This window comes from Labeo rohita, chromosome 7 (assembly GCF_022985175.1).
Source record: "Labeo rohita strain BAU-BD-2019 chromosome 7, IGBB_LRoh.1.0, whole genome shotgun sequence".
NCBI classification, from domain to species: Eukaryota; Metazoa; Chordata; class Actinopteri; order Cypriniformes; family Cyprinidae; genus Labeo; species Labeo rohita.
This window is the reverse complement of record NC_066875.1, coordinates 49,615,790-49,630,964: the sequence shown is the minus strand read 5'-3', so window position 1 is coordinate 49,630,964 and position 15,175 is coordinate 49,615,790. Positions and strand designations below refer to the sequence as shown.

At 35.5% G+C, this 15,175-nt stretch overlaps 1 long non-coding RNA gene across 2 annotated transcripts; it reads right to left on the bottom strand.

Moving 5' to 3' along the window:
* Window positions 1–741: 741 nt before the first annotated feature.
* On the bottom strand, window positions 742–14,861 carry LOC127168457 (uncharacterized). Of its 2 annotated transcripts, none has more exons than XR_007828109.1 (4): window positions 14,735–14,861; window positions 1,196–1,276; window positions 913–963; window positions 742–800 (listed from the first exon to the last, which is right to left on the bottom strand). It is a non-coding gene; the product is annotated as an uncharacterized LOC127168457 (long non-coding RNA). The 2 variants fall into 2 exon arrangements; XR_007828108.1 differs by lacking the exon at window positions 14,735–14,861 and adding an exon at window positions 2,899–3,055.
* Between the last annotated feature and the right edge of the window lie 314 nt (window positions 14,862–15,175).

Genomic DNA, 15,175 nt, shown 5'->3' with positions numbered 1-15,175 from the left:
TTGCTGTCAACATTTCAGATCATCTCTTTATTTACCTCTGTGTTTGTCCTTAGATTTCATTTCCATCAGAAAATTATGAAGTCCAGCACCTGTCATGAAAAACAGCAGGTTGGTTATGTGACTTTCTAGTCTGTCTGCTCTGTTTTATTTTTTTATCAGTAAAAACAGGCAGATCTGATTGTTGTGATTGTTGATTGTTGTGCTACATTTCTGAAATGAAGTGAATTGGCTTTATCATTATTATTTATGATTGCAAATGGTTTATTTTCCTGATATTATAAAATGATTATATCTGAGTTAAATGTATTGAGTTTTCAGATGATTGTGTTTAGATTTTTGTATGTTTGTTGTATTTTTACCTTTGCCATTGGTTTTCTTTTTGTCCTTGATATCAATCTGTGCATAAACCAGATGACTGGTTTCTGCAGTATCAATATCTAATACAAAACAGATCAATCATATTATTCAGAACATACTAGAAATATTGTAATTTAAGATAAACAGGATCTTACTTTTGCTTTTGGATTTCTTTTCATTTCTTCTGACTTCTGAGTATGTCACATTATTTGGCTCTGTTGTAGTATCGTCTAGAAAAATAATAATAATGATTAATTTATAATTAATTGTTAGAAAGAAATATACATTTGTATTTAATGAATTAGAAATGCTTTATTGTTTCTGATGATGATTATATTGTAGTCAGAAGTGTAGTTAAGAGACTTTGTTTTAACCTTTGTCCTTTTTTTTTTTCATAACAGTGACCTCTGAATATGTGACATCTGCCAATGGCTTCGGATCATCTTAAAAAAAAACAAAACAAAACAAAAACAAAAAAAAAAAGCCAGTGTGACTGAACAAATGATATTTGTTGATTATGAATGATATGTGTTTAAATAAGGTTTAAGACTCAACCTTTGTCTCTTTTATTTATTTCAGTCACAACTTCATAAATGTGATCAGAACCTGCTGGACAGAAAACAAGCATTTGAAGATAAAAGGTAGAAAGCAAAGCAGTCTTGAAAGAAAAAAAAAAAAAAAAATAATGATCTATAAAGCTTAAAGGGACAGTTCAAAAACATATTTTGAGGAATGCTGGTGTTCAAACAACATTGGACTCCACTGACTTCATTGTATGGACAATGATTAATTTTTATTTGTTAACTGTCCCTTTAAATGATTAGTTATTGAGGCTGACCAGACTGTAGAGGAGAGTTTTCTGTTTGAGATTCTGCAGATTGATTTGGGTCTGATGTCTGGTTAATGTTACGCTGCTGATCTATAATAGAAACAAAGAGCATTATGGGCACTTAAGAGTATTTGCAGTGATTACAGTGACTCTTTAAAGGGGTCATCGGATGCCCATTTTCCACAAGTTGATATGATTCTTTAGGGTCTTAATGAAAAGTCTCTAATATACTTTGATTAAAAATTCTCAATGGTTTTGTAAAACAACATCCTTTTTACCTTGCCAAAATCAGCTCTGCAAAAATCATCTCATTCTAAGGGGTTGTTCCTTTAAATGCAAATGAGCTCTGCTCACCCCGCCCCTCTCTTCTCTCTGTGGAAAGATGGTCTTGTTTACATTAGCCGCATTTAGCAGCTAAACTTCCTAACTACCACGTTATAAAAAATGCTTATACTCACTTCTGCTGTAAGTGAAGCTGGATCATGAATGATTTGGCGAACATAGATGAATATATAGCCGCTTTTCCACTATCGTGCCGAACGGTTCTTAGAACAGTCAGGTCCGGTTCCAGTTGTGTTTCCACCTGGGCCTGGTACGGCATGGCACAATTACGAACCGTTCTCGGCCCGGAATTCTTGGGACGGTTAGACAACCATGCCAAACCGTGCTGATAGAATGTGTGTGCTAAGCGAAAGCGTGCTATATGATCAAACAGCCAAGTAAACAGCTGTTATGCTGCGTTCATAGCTCATGCATTAATACTGTCAATAAAATGTGTTCGTTTTTAGAAAGGTTTTACCTTCTGTGTTTGTCTCCATTGGCATGCATATCCCCTCGGCATTTGTTGGTAAGTTTATACCTGTCGTCCCTTCTGTTTATTTTATTTTTTGCGTTGTTTATAGTTGTGTCCTTTTTTTCTGTTATTTAACGAAGTCCCAAAAACAGAAATATCTGATCATGGTCCATATCTCTGTTTATATTACAATTGCGTTACCAAGGCAACGACTAACGGATTTGTATTTACATTCCAAAGAGTTCCCTTATCAGCACCATAGTGGAAAATGAAACCGTATCCGTGCTGACTGGCCTGGATCAGCACGGAATGGAACGGTTAAGCGAAGAGAACAGTTTGGCCTGATAGTGGAAAAGTGGCTATAGAGCTGGAGGCCCATTCCATTCACAAACAAATGTAATCTACTGCATCTTCAGTGGCTCAGATGTCTGGAATAAATGACGACCACTTTGTTCATTATTACATCCAGCAACACAACATCTCAATCACTCAATCAGAGATATTCTTGTCTAACTTACATCCCTGCTCTGGCATCAAAACATGGAAAGTTATACTGGACTGTGACAGCTGGTCTGAGGTAAGAGCTCATGTCAATCAACTATTGTGGGAGTGGCCTCTGTCTGTGTGACGGCACACCGTCAGGCATCTGAGAACGGCTCGATTTGAAAAAGGGGATATTATTTTTACAGATTAATTAAAAACCGCTGCATGGATTTTTATCATTATAGGGTAGATTTGTACATACACTGACAACACACATTAATGTTCAAACAACATGAAAAAGTGAACTTAGCATCCGATGACCCCTTTAAGCTGACAATAAGATCTTTTCATGAACCTTTATTCAAAAACTGTATATTTATTTTGTTGCTGTTCAGTTGTATTAATCACACATAAAATGTTATGAACTGCTCCACACCTTTGTTCTTCTTGTATCTCCACAGCAGCACCAGTGAGATGAAGATCAACAGGCAAACACTCAATAACACACCAGTGACCAGAAGAGGAGATGATGAAGCTGCTGAGATTGAAAAAAAAAGACAAGATCTGTTTGTGAGTGACATATTGTGTGAAAATATTACACACATACATAAAGTCACTCATCATTCCCAGACCTCTGACTGAGATCCAGCTGTGGAGTGACTGTCCTCTCTCTTTGTAGATTGATGTAAACATTGTAGAGTCAGAGTATCTCCCTCAATCACAGGATCAACAGAACTCACCAGAACTGAGTATAAGACTGTCTCTCGAGTGAATACAGGAAACTGAATACAGGAAAACTCTGACTCACCATAGAAAGCAGAATGAAGCTCCTGGCGAAGGAGAGCTGAAGACCTCCAACTACAACCTCATATGAGGAGCAACTGAATCTCAATCAACTTCAACAGACTATCTGAAGACTTCATGAACTCATTTAACATCATTATCTGTAAGTCACCTCATTCTCTCTGACTTCAGTACAAAACTCATCAGTAACACTTTAGAATACAGATCCATCATTAGTGAATCACTACACAGGAACAAATGACTAATGCACTATTAACATTCTAGTAACTATTAACTAACAAGAAACTCTGATTAATGAATCAGTAAGTCATAACACTCAGCTGAACATAGAAGTTCACTATTAGCTAATCAGCAACTACTATTTGTTCATATCTCCCAGAGAACTATGTAGCCCAGATTTGGTTTGTGGTTTGTGTTGGTTTATATGTCCACAACCAGAAAACAAACAAACAAACAAACAAACAAAACCCCTTAAATTACAGATTAGGGTTAATAAAAATATTAATATTGCTATTTTATATTAAAAAATTTAAAATTTTATCTTATCCACTACAATGTTTACATTTAAATACCTGCTCGTCTTTTTTTTCTTTTCCCATTACAGAGTTTGCGTTTACTAGGAACAGCAGCTGCCCGTGAGGAGAGAGAAAAAAGAACTGACAATCTGTCCTAGTTCTCCGGAATAAGATAATGCAAATCCAATATTAGGGATGACAGATCGTCGTTCTCTTCTGGGGATGCTTATCTAATGGTTTAAAGGAAACTGACAGTTGTTTTGATGAACCTATGTTTATTGACCGGGATAACCTCCTCGCCTGTGGGAAAAGACGTGTCCCTGACATTTCAGTACCACATGTATTCTTTGCTGTATTTCTTCTCGGCTGAGCTGGAAACTGCCTGTGCTTGCTGCCCTTCGTGCTCGTGGGTTCCCCATCCCATCAGGTCGTGAGTACTTCTAAGAACATGAAAGACAATTCTTGTGTTTTGTTTGCTGTTAAAGTGAAGCGGCCAGTTGTCATTTTCTTGGCCTCCCCGCTCTCAAGCCCCGTCACAGGCCTGCAACAATTGGTTTTGTTTATATTCAGGACAGGGACCATATGTGTGAGTGGTGGGCCCACTTTATTTGTCTATAAGGATTTCTACTGATTTCCAGTTTCAGTTTTGACTGGTATAAGGTGAATGTGGGTTCATATTTGAATTGTCTCATTGTGTATCAGACCTGGTTTAACTGGGTTTCAGTTTTTTGCACAAATTTATAGTCCTTTAATCTCTAGGGGATATTTGATTTAATAATTTAATAATTTCATTAAAATATATCCTTGCAATAATTCCCATTTCTTTGTGTACGTGGATATTTTTGGGTATTTAGCAGAGATTATTGTTTCCGGTTAAACTTAAATACATTGGTAATACACAAACATAACACCCAACAATTATTTTAATTTATTAGTGTTTAAATTGAACACAACCCAGGGCCCCATTCCTGTGTGACATTTACCAAAGTAGTTCAGTTACATCCCATAACCATCATAGGAACAGAGGGTTACAACTACTAAGAACTACTATATAAGAACTACATATACATGTTCATAATTAATGTCAATAATGCAAAATGTGTAATTAATTCTAAAGTGAAGATCATGGTAACCCACTAGTAATGACTGGGGTATTACCAAATAGTTCACAAGGAATTACTAATTATTTGGATCCATAAGTGAAGATCATGATAACTCCTTAGTAATAACTAATGTCATTAAAATCTATTGAGGTTTTTGTGAGGTTCTGGATAGTTATATTTCTGATGGCTTTGGTAACACTTTAAACGTTACTAGTGGGTTACCATGATCTTCACTTTAGAATACAGATCCAAATAATTAGTAATTTATGGGGTTAGAATCGTTGCATAATTCCAAATAAATACATTATGATCCACAAATAAATGTAAAGCGATTGACAAAAACAAAGCATATTCACAAAATAAATAGAATGAGATCCACAAATAAATCTTAGAGTTCCACAAACATGAATTATATTCACAAGTAAAAAATTAGAATTGCAAATAAAAAACATACTCACAAATATTTTTTTTTATTTTACAAACACAACTTTGCCCGGCATTTATATGTGAATCGCGTACTGTGCATTTGTGGATCGCAGCGCATGTTTGTGGATTGCTCTCTGTGCATTTGTAAATCGCTGCGCGTATTTGTGGATTTTGAAACATTTCAAGCATCAAGACGCACACTGATCCACAAATGCATGGACTCCACCCACCTTCTACTTAAGCCAATCAGATACCGGCCACGTGGGGCTGACCAATCGTTGCATGTTCTCGCTCCAACCAATCACGTTTTGCCTTACAATCAGTGCGGGACCAGCCGTAATTCAGGACAATTAACCTCTTCAAAATGGACGACTAGGACAGTGGTGCTCATCACAGCATTATTGTAATAATATCTAAAATAAAACAAGTAATGTTATGTGTAATGTAATCAGTGTTTCATGTATCACTGAGTCGATGCGTGTTTTGACCGTGAGTGTGTTTAGCAAACTGGTATTCTACGGTGACCGGGAGGGGAGGTCTTCGGTGCACTTAGTTTTGTCGTGGCCACGACTTATAAACTCGTGAGAACGTGATAATATAACACAGCCACGAGATATTAATTTGTGGGAACGTCATATTATGTCGTGGCCACGAGATCGTTTTGTCGAGGTAACGATGTCGTGGCCTCCAGAGGCTATGTTGAGGGAACTTTCTCGTGGCCACGTCTTATTATGATGAGGGAACGGCATATTTTTCTCATGCAAAAACAAACCTTCGTGACCATAGCAACCTGGGATTATCAGAGTTGTTTAAAACATTTTTACTAACATGAAACATTTAATTTAATATTTGTATATTCTTCTTCTTCTTCTTCTTCTTCTTATTATTATTATTATTAAAGAATGTTATGTAAGATCGAAATGAAGGGAAAGTATAAAAATATAATAATAGGCTAATAATAATGATGTTGATGAAGATGATGGTGATAATAATGGCCTAATAATAATATACAAATATTTTGAAGATGATTGAGGGATGGGTAAAAATGTTTTCTTGTATGCTATATGTTATTTAGACTACTTTAGGTAACGTTTATTCATTATAAACTTAATATGAATGCTGTTTACACTGCGTGCAATATAATAATTTATATTATAAAACAATAAAAGAAATTATGAAATAATCTATAATAATTAATATAATAATTTATTAATTCAAAATAAAATAATAATGAATCCATCTCTGATAATCCCGGGTTGCTATGGTCACGCAGGTTTGTTTATGCAATAAACTCGTGTCCACAAGAAAAATATGTCGTTCCCTCAACATAAGTCGTGGCATAAGTATGTCGTTACCTCGACAAAACGATCTTGTGGCCACGATGTAATATCACGTTCCCACAAATTAATATCTCGTGGCTGTGTTATATTATCACGTTCTCACGAGTTTATAAGTCGTGGCCACGACAAAACTAAGTGAACCGAAGACCTCCCCTCCCGGTCACCGTAGAATACCAGTTTGCTAAACACACTCACGGTCAAAACACGCATCGACTCAGTGATACATGAAACACTGATTACATTACACATAACATTACTTGTTTTATTTTAGATATTATTACAATAATGCTGTGATGAGCACCACTGTCCTAGTCGTCCATTTTGAAGAGGTTAATTGTCCTGAATTACGGCTGGTCCCGCACTGATTGTAAGGCAAAACGTGATTGGTTGGAGCGAGAACATGCAACGATTGGTCAGCCCCACGTGGCCGGTATCTGATTGGCTTAAGTAGAAGGTGGGTGGAGTCCATGCATTTGTGGATCAGTGTGCGTCTTGATGCTTGAAATGTTTCAAAATCCACAAATACGCGCAGCGATTTACAAATGCACAGAGAGCAATCCACAAACATGCGCTGCGATCCACAAATGCACAGTACGCGATTCACATATAAATGCCGGGCAAAGTTGTGTTTGTAAAATAAAAAAAAATATTTGTGAGTATGTTTTTTATTTGCAATTCTAATTTTTTACTTGTGAATATAATTCATGTTTGTGGAACTCTAAGATTTATTTGTGGATCTCATTCTATTTATTTTGTGAATATGCTTTGTTTTTGTCAATCGCTTTACATTTATTTGTGGATCATAATGTATTTATTTGGAATTATGCAACGATTCTAACCCCATATATGAAGGACAACTCTCAACTCTCAAAACTTTTTTATAGAGGTGTGTCTGTCATAGACACTGTTTGTAGTAAAACTCAGATGTTTGCTATGATTTAAATTTAATAGTTTACATAATATTCACATATGCAGTTCATAGGGGATATATTGTATTGGCCCTACGGTTACAGCATGAAATACTATTTAAACCTGTAACCTTTGTACATAATATTTTATCTCACAATTCAGATTTTTTTTTTCATTGCAAATGCAAGTTTATATCTCTTTCATAACTCGATTTAACTCAACAATAGCGAGTTTGTCAATTCTAAAGAGAAAAAGCCAGAAGTGTGGGATATAAACTCATGATTCTGAGCCGAGAAGAAAAGAGAGAATGGCAAGTTGATTTTTCTTATATAATCTCAGAATTGTGAGAATAAAGTCCAAATTTTAAAATATAAACTCAAATTGGCCATTTTATTGTTTTATTCAGTGGTTTCCATAGACTGCTATTTGATTTTTGTTTTGTTTTTTTTGCCACCAGATAGTCTCCACCCACAAAAAATGTCATAAAAACCTGTGCAAAATCGATACAGAAAATTCCTTCATATTAATATACTAGAGTGTGCCCTATTTTTACAGACTTTTCTTAGAGTGTAGTGTACCAACTAACTGCTAATACACTGCTTAAAACTATAATTGTTCAGAATGTGTGGTTTAACTAGTTTACCAGCTAATAAAATAATAATATATATAAAAAAAAACACCTTAAATTGTTCAAAAATGTGTAAAAGTGTAATTCAATGTTGTATTTAAAAATAGTTATTTCTATTTTAATATTATATAATACATTTATATTATTTTACGGACAATTCTAAATTAAAAATAAAATATATATTTGGCTGAGATTTCATGTAGTGACACAATTTTGCATTGCTATTACATAATGACATGATTGTGCAATGACATTACAACATCATTTAGCAACTGTCAGAAACAAGTCGACCTTCCTTTAGTAACTTCCCCTGAAAATTAGTTGTCAACACTGACACCTGCATGTTTATTACACATTCATCAAAATGGCTTGGTTGGTGAAGATAGGTCTGATGCCGAATGGGGTTTTTAAGGACACCAAGGCATTTTACTCCAGTTTGAAAGTTTAACCAAAAATAAAGTTCAAATGAACTTTCCCACCATTATTGTGCTGATGGAAAAAGGGAACCACTGTTTATTTGCACTGATTTGTCTCGCTTGGCATGAAATACCATAAAAAATCTAAACATATGTTTATTTAAAATGTTGATACTAACAGTTTAATGTGACTTTTATGTAAAGTAAACTTTTATGTACAGCTAAACTCGTTCATGTATTTTCTGCACATCTGTATTTAAAAAATTGTTTAAATATGTACCAGCTGAGAATTATTCTGGAAGCCTCTATAAGTCAAGAAATTGAAATATTGTCTAACTCAACTTTTTGACTCTTTTTTATTGTTTAACCTATTTATATAGAATTTTTAACAATACAGATTGTGTCAAAGCAGCTTTACAGTACTAAATTGGAAACCGGTGTGTCAGTAATAAAAGGACAACAGTAAACAACAAGTTTCAGTTAAAGTCAGTTCATCATTGAATTGAGTGATGTCATCATCCAGCTCAGTTCAGTTCAAATAGTATCTGTGCAATCAAGTTGATGATATTGCTGGAAATTAAGTGTCCACAACTAAGCAAACCACAGGCGACAGCAGCAAGGAACCAAAACTCCATCAGTGACAGAAATGAGAAAAAAAAAAAATTAAAAAACGCTGGGAGAAACCAGGCTCAGTCGGGGGGCCAGTTCTCCTCTGGCCAGATGAACCAACAGTTTTTTCCATGCTGCAGCAAAGTCAGATTGTGCAGAGGACTTATGTGGTTCCTGTGGTCTTGTCAACATGGTCTTGAAGACTGGTCTTCACTGGGGATCTGTCTGTGGGGCTCATCTAGTTGACATGGTCTCAGCTGACATTCAGGGCTGTAGAGGTCACCTCTAGGTCTTGATCCATCTGGACTGAATACGGGAGCCTGGGTGGCTACGGTGACCTCAGAATACAGACAGGAAAAAAAAAACTAATATTGATGCCATTCTTGTAATAGATTCTTGATGCCATCAAGTATTAGACAGTGTTTTAGGTTATTACATGCAGAGGTTTTAGGTCCAATAAATTGTATTTTTTTTTTTTCAGAATTGAGGAGAACGAGTTTGAGTAATAACTTACTTGGATTTAAAATAATGTAATCGTCTGGTTTTAGCCATGGTTTCTGTCAGACAGAGCACATCTAGGTTATGATCAGTGATCATATTATTTACAAAAAGTGTTTTCGTAGAATTCAATAAGCCTAGGTTATTAGATATTATTTTCCTCTAAACCACTATTTTATTAATAATGAGGAATATGTAAAACTATGGTATTTGGAGTAAAATGTGCCCCTGCTGTTGGGGCTAAAAGGCTCAGTGATTAGCATGATAATTAATAGATGGCTGATTAGATCCAGATGGTAAATATCATATATTATGTTGGGTGTTGATCTTAGAGATAATCACCATGTTTAGACTGAAACCATCATATTTAAAAACATATTATAAATCATATCATATAATAAAATATGATTTGTTGTTACTATTGTAATTCTATATTAAATTACTATGGGATCTCCGTCAATGCTTTAAGAATCTTTACATTTTAAAATGATTTTGTTTCTGTATTTTAAAATATATGTTTTATATTAACATTTTTATTACAGTATATTTATTGAACAAAAACAATTATTTTATTAATGAAAATAAGCAGAAAATGGTACATACTTTGCTAAAGTGTTAACTGAGACATTATTAAAAAAAAACATTATTTTAGCTAAAGTATTTGTATCAATACTGTGTGCCTTTTACCCTGTGTGTGGGGTAAAACATTTATAAGATTTTTAAACAAAATAAACAACTTGTATGATTTATTTTCATACAAAATATATTGCTCCATAAATGTTCAATACAAACATATTGTCACGGGTCTGGTCGGTGTTCTGCGGACTACCCACCACCAGATGTCACTCTCACCTTTTCATGCTGTCTGACTGTTGCTTTGCATTTTGGACTGCATCTCCCATCCTCCACCGTGCTGATTGCGTCAGCCCCCATGACCAATCAGGCGCTCTATAAAACCCCGAACTTCCTTGTACACTGCACGGAGTGTTGTATTGTTGTTATCTTGTCTATGTTTCCTAGTTTCCTAGTCCCCGTGTTCCTAGATTCCTGAGTTCCCTAGTTTGTATTCGCGCCTGGATTATCGTGTACGACTCATCGCCGCCTGCCTATTGGACTCTCGCTCTGGTTATTGGACTATTCTCTCTCGGATCGCCCCTATGGATAATGCTCGCTACTGTTTTGACCCTGCCTGCCTGACCATGTATCTGTCTTGTCCTTTTAATAAAAGCTTGCACGTGGATCCGCTCGCCTCTTGTCTCACTCGCATTGTAACAGATATATATTTTTTTCTGAAAATATACACTTTGGGAGCAGTGAAAAGCACTTTTTTTTTTCCTAGCTTGTGCCTTTAGCTTGTTGTACCCTATGCATTTTTTTTTTTTTATTTGTTGGACATCAATTAAATTGTTACTTTTAACTCTTTTTTTGTATTTTTTGTATCTAGTTCAGGGAACAGATACATTCTCTATGTGCTTTATGTTCATTCTGTATGTGCTGAGAATGAACTGATTTCTGTGATGTGGCTAGCAGATGGTTGGTTTAGCCAGTCTGTCTGCTTCCTGACCTGGGCCCCTGTTAGTCAAGTGCAAACTCTAAGACTGTGTGCCATATTTGTAGAGAGAAGAGCAGCACCACCCCTGGAGGGATGAAGACCAACAGGTCAGGTCTGCCCCAAAAACCTGTCCAATTGTCTATGAAACCTATATTACAGGTTGGGTAAATAGGGAGGGGACCAGAGCATTTTACAGTATCTGATATCTTACTTGCAAGTCAAAGCAAAAAGTTTGAATTGTTTAGTGCTGCTAAACTGTAATTACTTTTACAGTAGATTAACTATTGTGAAAAAAATCATGCAAAGAAAACACATAATATATATTTTTGACTTTGTTTGTATTTTTATTTATTAAATATAAACCTCACACTTCAATAAATGCAAAAAAAAAATGTATGTGTTACGTGGAGTGAAAGACGAGAGGCGAGCGGATCCACATGCGAGCCTTTATTATAGGGACGAGACAGATACATGGTCGTACAGGCAGGGTCAAAATCAACGGTAACAGGAGTGTCAGAGGCGAGACGAGAGAGAATAGTCCTTGATGACGAGCGATGGTCCGAAGGCAGGCGGCGATGAGTCGAAAACGGGGAGCCAGGCAAGAGAATCAAAAACACAAGGAACTAGAAACAAGAGTACGCTAAACAATGGGAAAAACACTATCAACAATCCGTGGTTAGCATGGGGAAAGACCGGGGCTTTTATGGTGCTGCTGATTGGTCACATGCGCAGACGCGATCAGCATGATGCATGACGGGAGATGTAGTCCGGGGTGTGGTACAACAGTCAGAGTGTGACGATAGGGTGAGAGTGACATCTGGCGGTGAGCGGACAGCGGGACACCGACCAGATTCAGTATGACAGTAAAAAGTGACAGTATGAAAGTAAAAAGCAGTATGTTGACAATATGTAAGAAAAATCTTCATCCATCTTAATAACTTGGCAAAAACACAAGCATTATTTTGTAGGACAAAAAACATATTTATCTATCAACCATGTACCCAATTACACTTTATTATTTTATACTGTTCATTCTATATTTTGTACTATTTATTTAATTGCTCTGCAGCACCAATAATTTTTGGGGACAGTTAACACTGAATTGTGTTAAACATAAGCACTCACTGGTAAAAATGTTTTAATATATTTTACAGATAGACTTGTTAGCTTAAATGAGTACAGATATTACAGTGCACATGCATATGTATGTGTAAATTCTTTTAGTTAAGCATGTTCATAAGCGGTTCAATCTGATTTATTTCTTAAGCAATGCCAGCATTACTGTGTCTGCTGGTGTGAATCTCTTTTAGCCGTCTGTTGTCTTCACTGCACTCAGGGACCTTTAAACAGATAATGCAGATAAATAATGATGCATTATGCAGGTAATGTGAATAATGTAAACCTCTCATTCTGAGTTCATTATGCTGATGATTTACGGTTTTGAGATCTCAATGAACCTCACAAGTAAGTGAAGTGAATCACTTAACACAGATTTATAATGCAAAATAACCAATTTATGCCACATTCTGCAGGAGCAGAATTGCCAATTATGAGCTTGCTTTCAGTTATTATAAAATTATTGTACTACTGTAACAGAATTAGTGTTTAATTTGGTTTTATTTTTTGGCTACCATTCTTCCTAATAGGTTGAGCATCAGCAGCCAAAGACAGAAATAATCATTAACAATAATATAATGATACAATTTTTACATGACTTTAGGAGTCATTCTGATCTATAGCAGGAACAGTGCATGATGGTTAATACTAAAAGTGATAAATATAAAAATGTTCATAGATTTCCACACCTTTGATTTTGCATTTCTTTACTTTTGTTCTGACTTCTGAGTATGACACATCATTTGACCATGGTATCATCTGCAAAAAAGAGTATTTTTATTTCATGCAACATACACCATCAATGTTACTGGTTAATGACTGATGATTCTATTGTCCAGTTGTAGTGAAGAGGGTTTTTTTTTTTTACCTTCATTGACAGATATGTCAGATATTTCTAAGCAGTGACCTCTGAATATGTGACCTCTGAATATGACTCTGGATCATCTAAAACACACGTCAACATTAATGAATGATATTTGCTGGGTTGAATGGTCTGTGATTAGATGGATTAAAACTCTACCTTTGTGTCTCTTATTCACTTCAGTCACAACATCATAAATGTGATCAGAACCTGCTGGACAGCAAACAAGAATTTGAGGATAAAAGGTAAAAAGCAAAGCAGTCTTGAAAAGAAAAAATAATTATGTATGAACCTTAAAGGGGTGTATCAAAATTATGTTTTAAAGAATGCTGGGGTCCGAATTAAACCCAACTGATTATTATTAAATGGACATATTTATTCATTCATCCATTCATTCAAAATATCTTATTTTGTGTTAAGGCTGACCAGAATGCCAGAGGATACCTAACACCCCTAACGGTTACACTTTATTTTGATAGTCCACTTTAGACATTCTACTAACTATAAGTAACTTTGCAACTACATATCAGCTAATTCTTATTAATTTTCAACTACATGTCTACTAACTCAGAGCAGACTGTTAAATTAGGTTTAGGGTTAGTAGAATAAGTTGACATATGCTTGCAAAGTTTAGAAAAGTGTTAGAAGATATTAAGCAGACAGTCTACTAATACTTTGATGATAGTTGACATGTAGTTGCAAAGTTACTTACAGTTAGTAGAATGTCTAAAGTGGACTATCAAAAATAAAGTGTTACAAAAAGTCTTTTTGAAAATCCCACCGTGTTTCTGTTGATGACCAGTGCTATTGTACAGCATTAAATGTGAATCACTAAAGGAAATGTGAAACAAAAGCAAACTCAAACTACAGTCTTTTAGTGTTTTCGTAAGACAGCCATAAAGTCGGGTGACACTGCTCTCTTACCTTGTTGTTGAATGGTGTAAAATCACCTAAATGTTGTAATTGGCACGCCTTAAAAAAACACGCAAATAATAAAACTTTCACGAGGTCGCAGCAGTGGCTCCATAGGAGCAGTGAAAGATCAGTCACCTGTCTGGAAGGTTTTTCACACTGGCCTTTGAATCAGACAGTCATTACCTGACCTGGACATGATCAAATATGTTAGCTTTGCTTGGCAGCATAAAGGAAAAAATGCATTTAATTAATTAAATGTAACTGTTTGATAATGGAAGTAAATGAGGGGAATGAGGGAAGGATTTCTTATCCGGTCCCTGTTGGCTAGGTAGGTTTTAAAGCATGGATGCTGATTTGAGCTGGTTTTAGCTATCTCTAGCTGGTTTAAGCTGGTCCCTCCTACTCAAGATCAGCTTAGGACCAGCACATGACCAGCTAAGGACCAGCTTAAAGTGACTTACAGTGACTCTTTAGACTGATATTTAGATCTTCTCATGAGTCTTTATTCAGAAACTGTATCTTCCATTTGTTGCTGTTCAGTTGTATTAATCATATAAAATGTTATGAACTGCTCCACACCTTTGTTCTTCTTGTATCTCCACAGCAGCACCAGTGAGATGAAGATCAACAGGCAAACACTCAATAACACAACCACACCAGTGAGCAGAAGAGGAGATGATGAAGCTGCTGAGACTGGGGAACATAAACATGCAGATCTGATCGTAAGTCATATATGATAATATTTCATAAAACCTAATATTTTAAGGCTTCTGATTTTACCCACTGTGCTTCTGCTGGGTATAACATTAATTTGAACAAAGATAGCACTGATAATATTTACTCATCTAGAACATTTTATAATAAACCTTATTTGCCTCATAAGGAGGTGTCTTTAAGCCCACAAAACTGATAAATGATACATTTTAAATGCATCAGTGTATATATTGTAGTGGCTGGTAAAGTTGAACAACAGTGTGTATCACAGTATTTACTCACCATTAACAGACAGATTTATTTGAT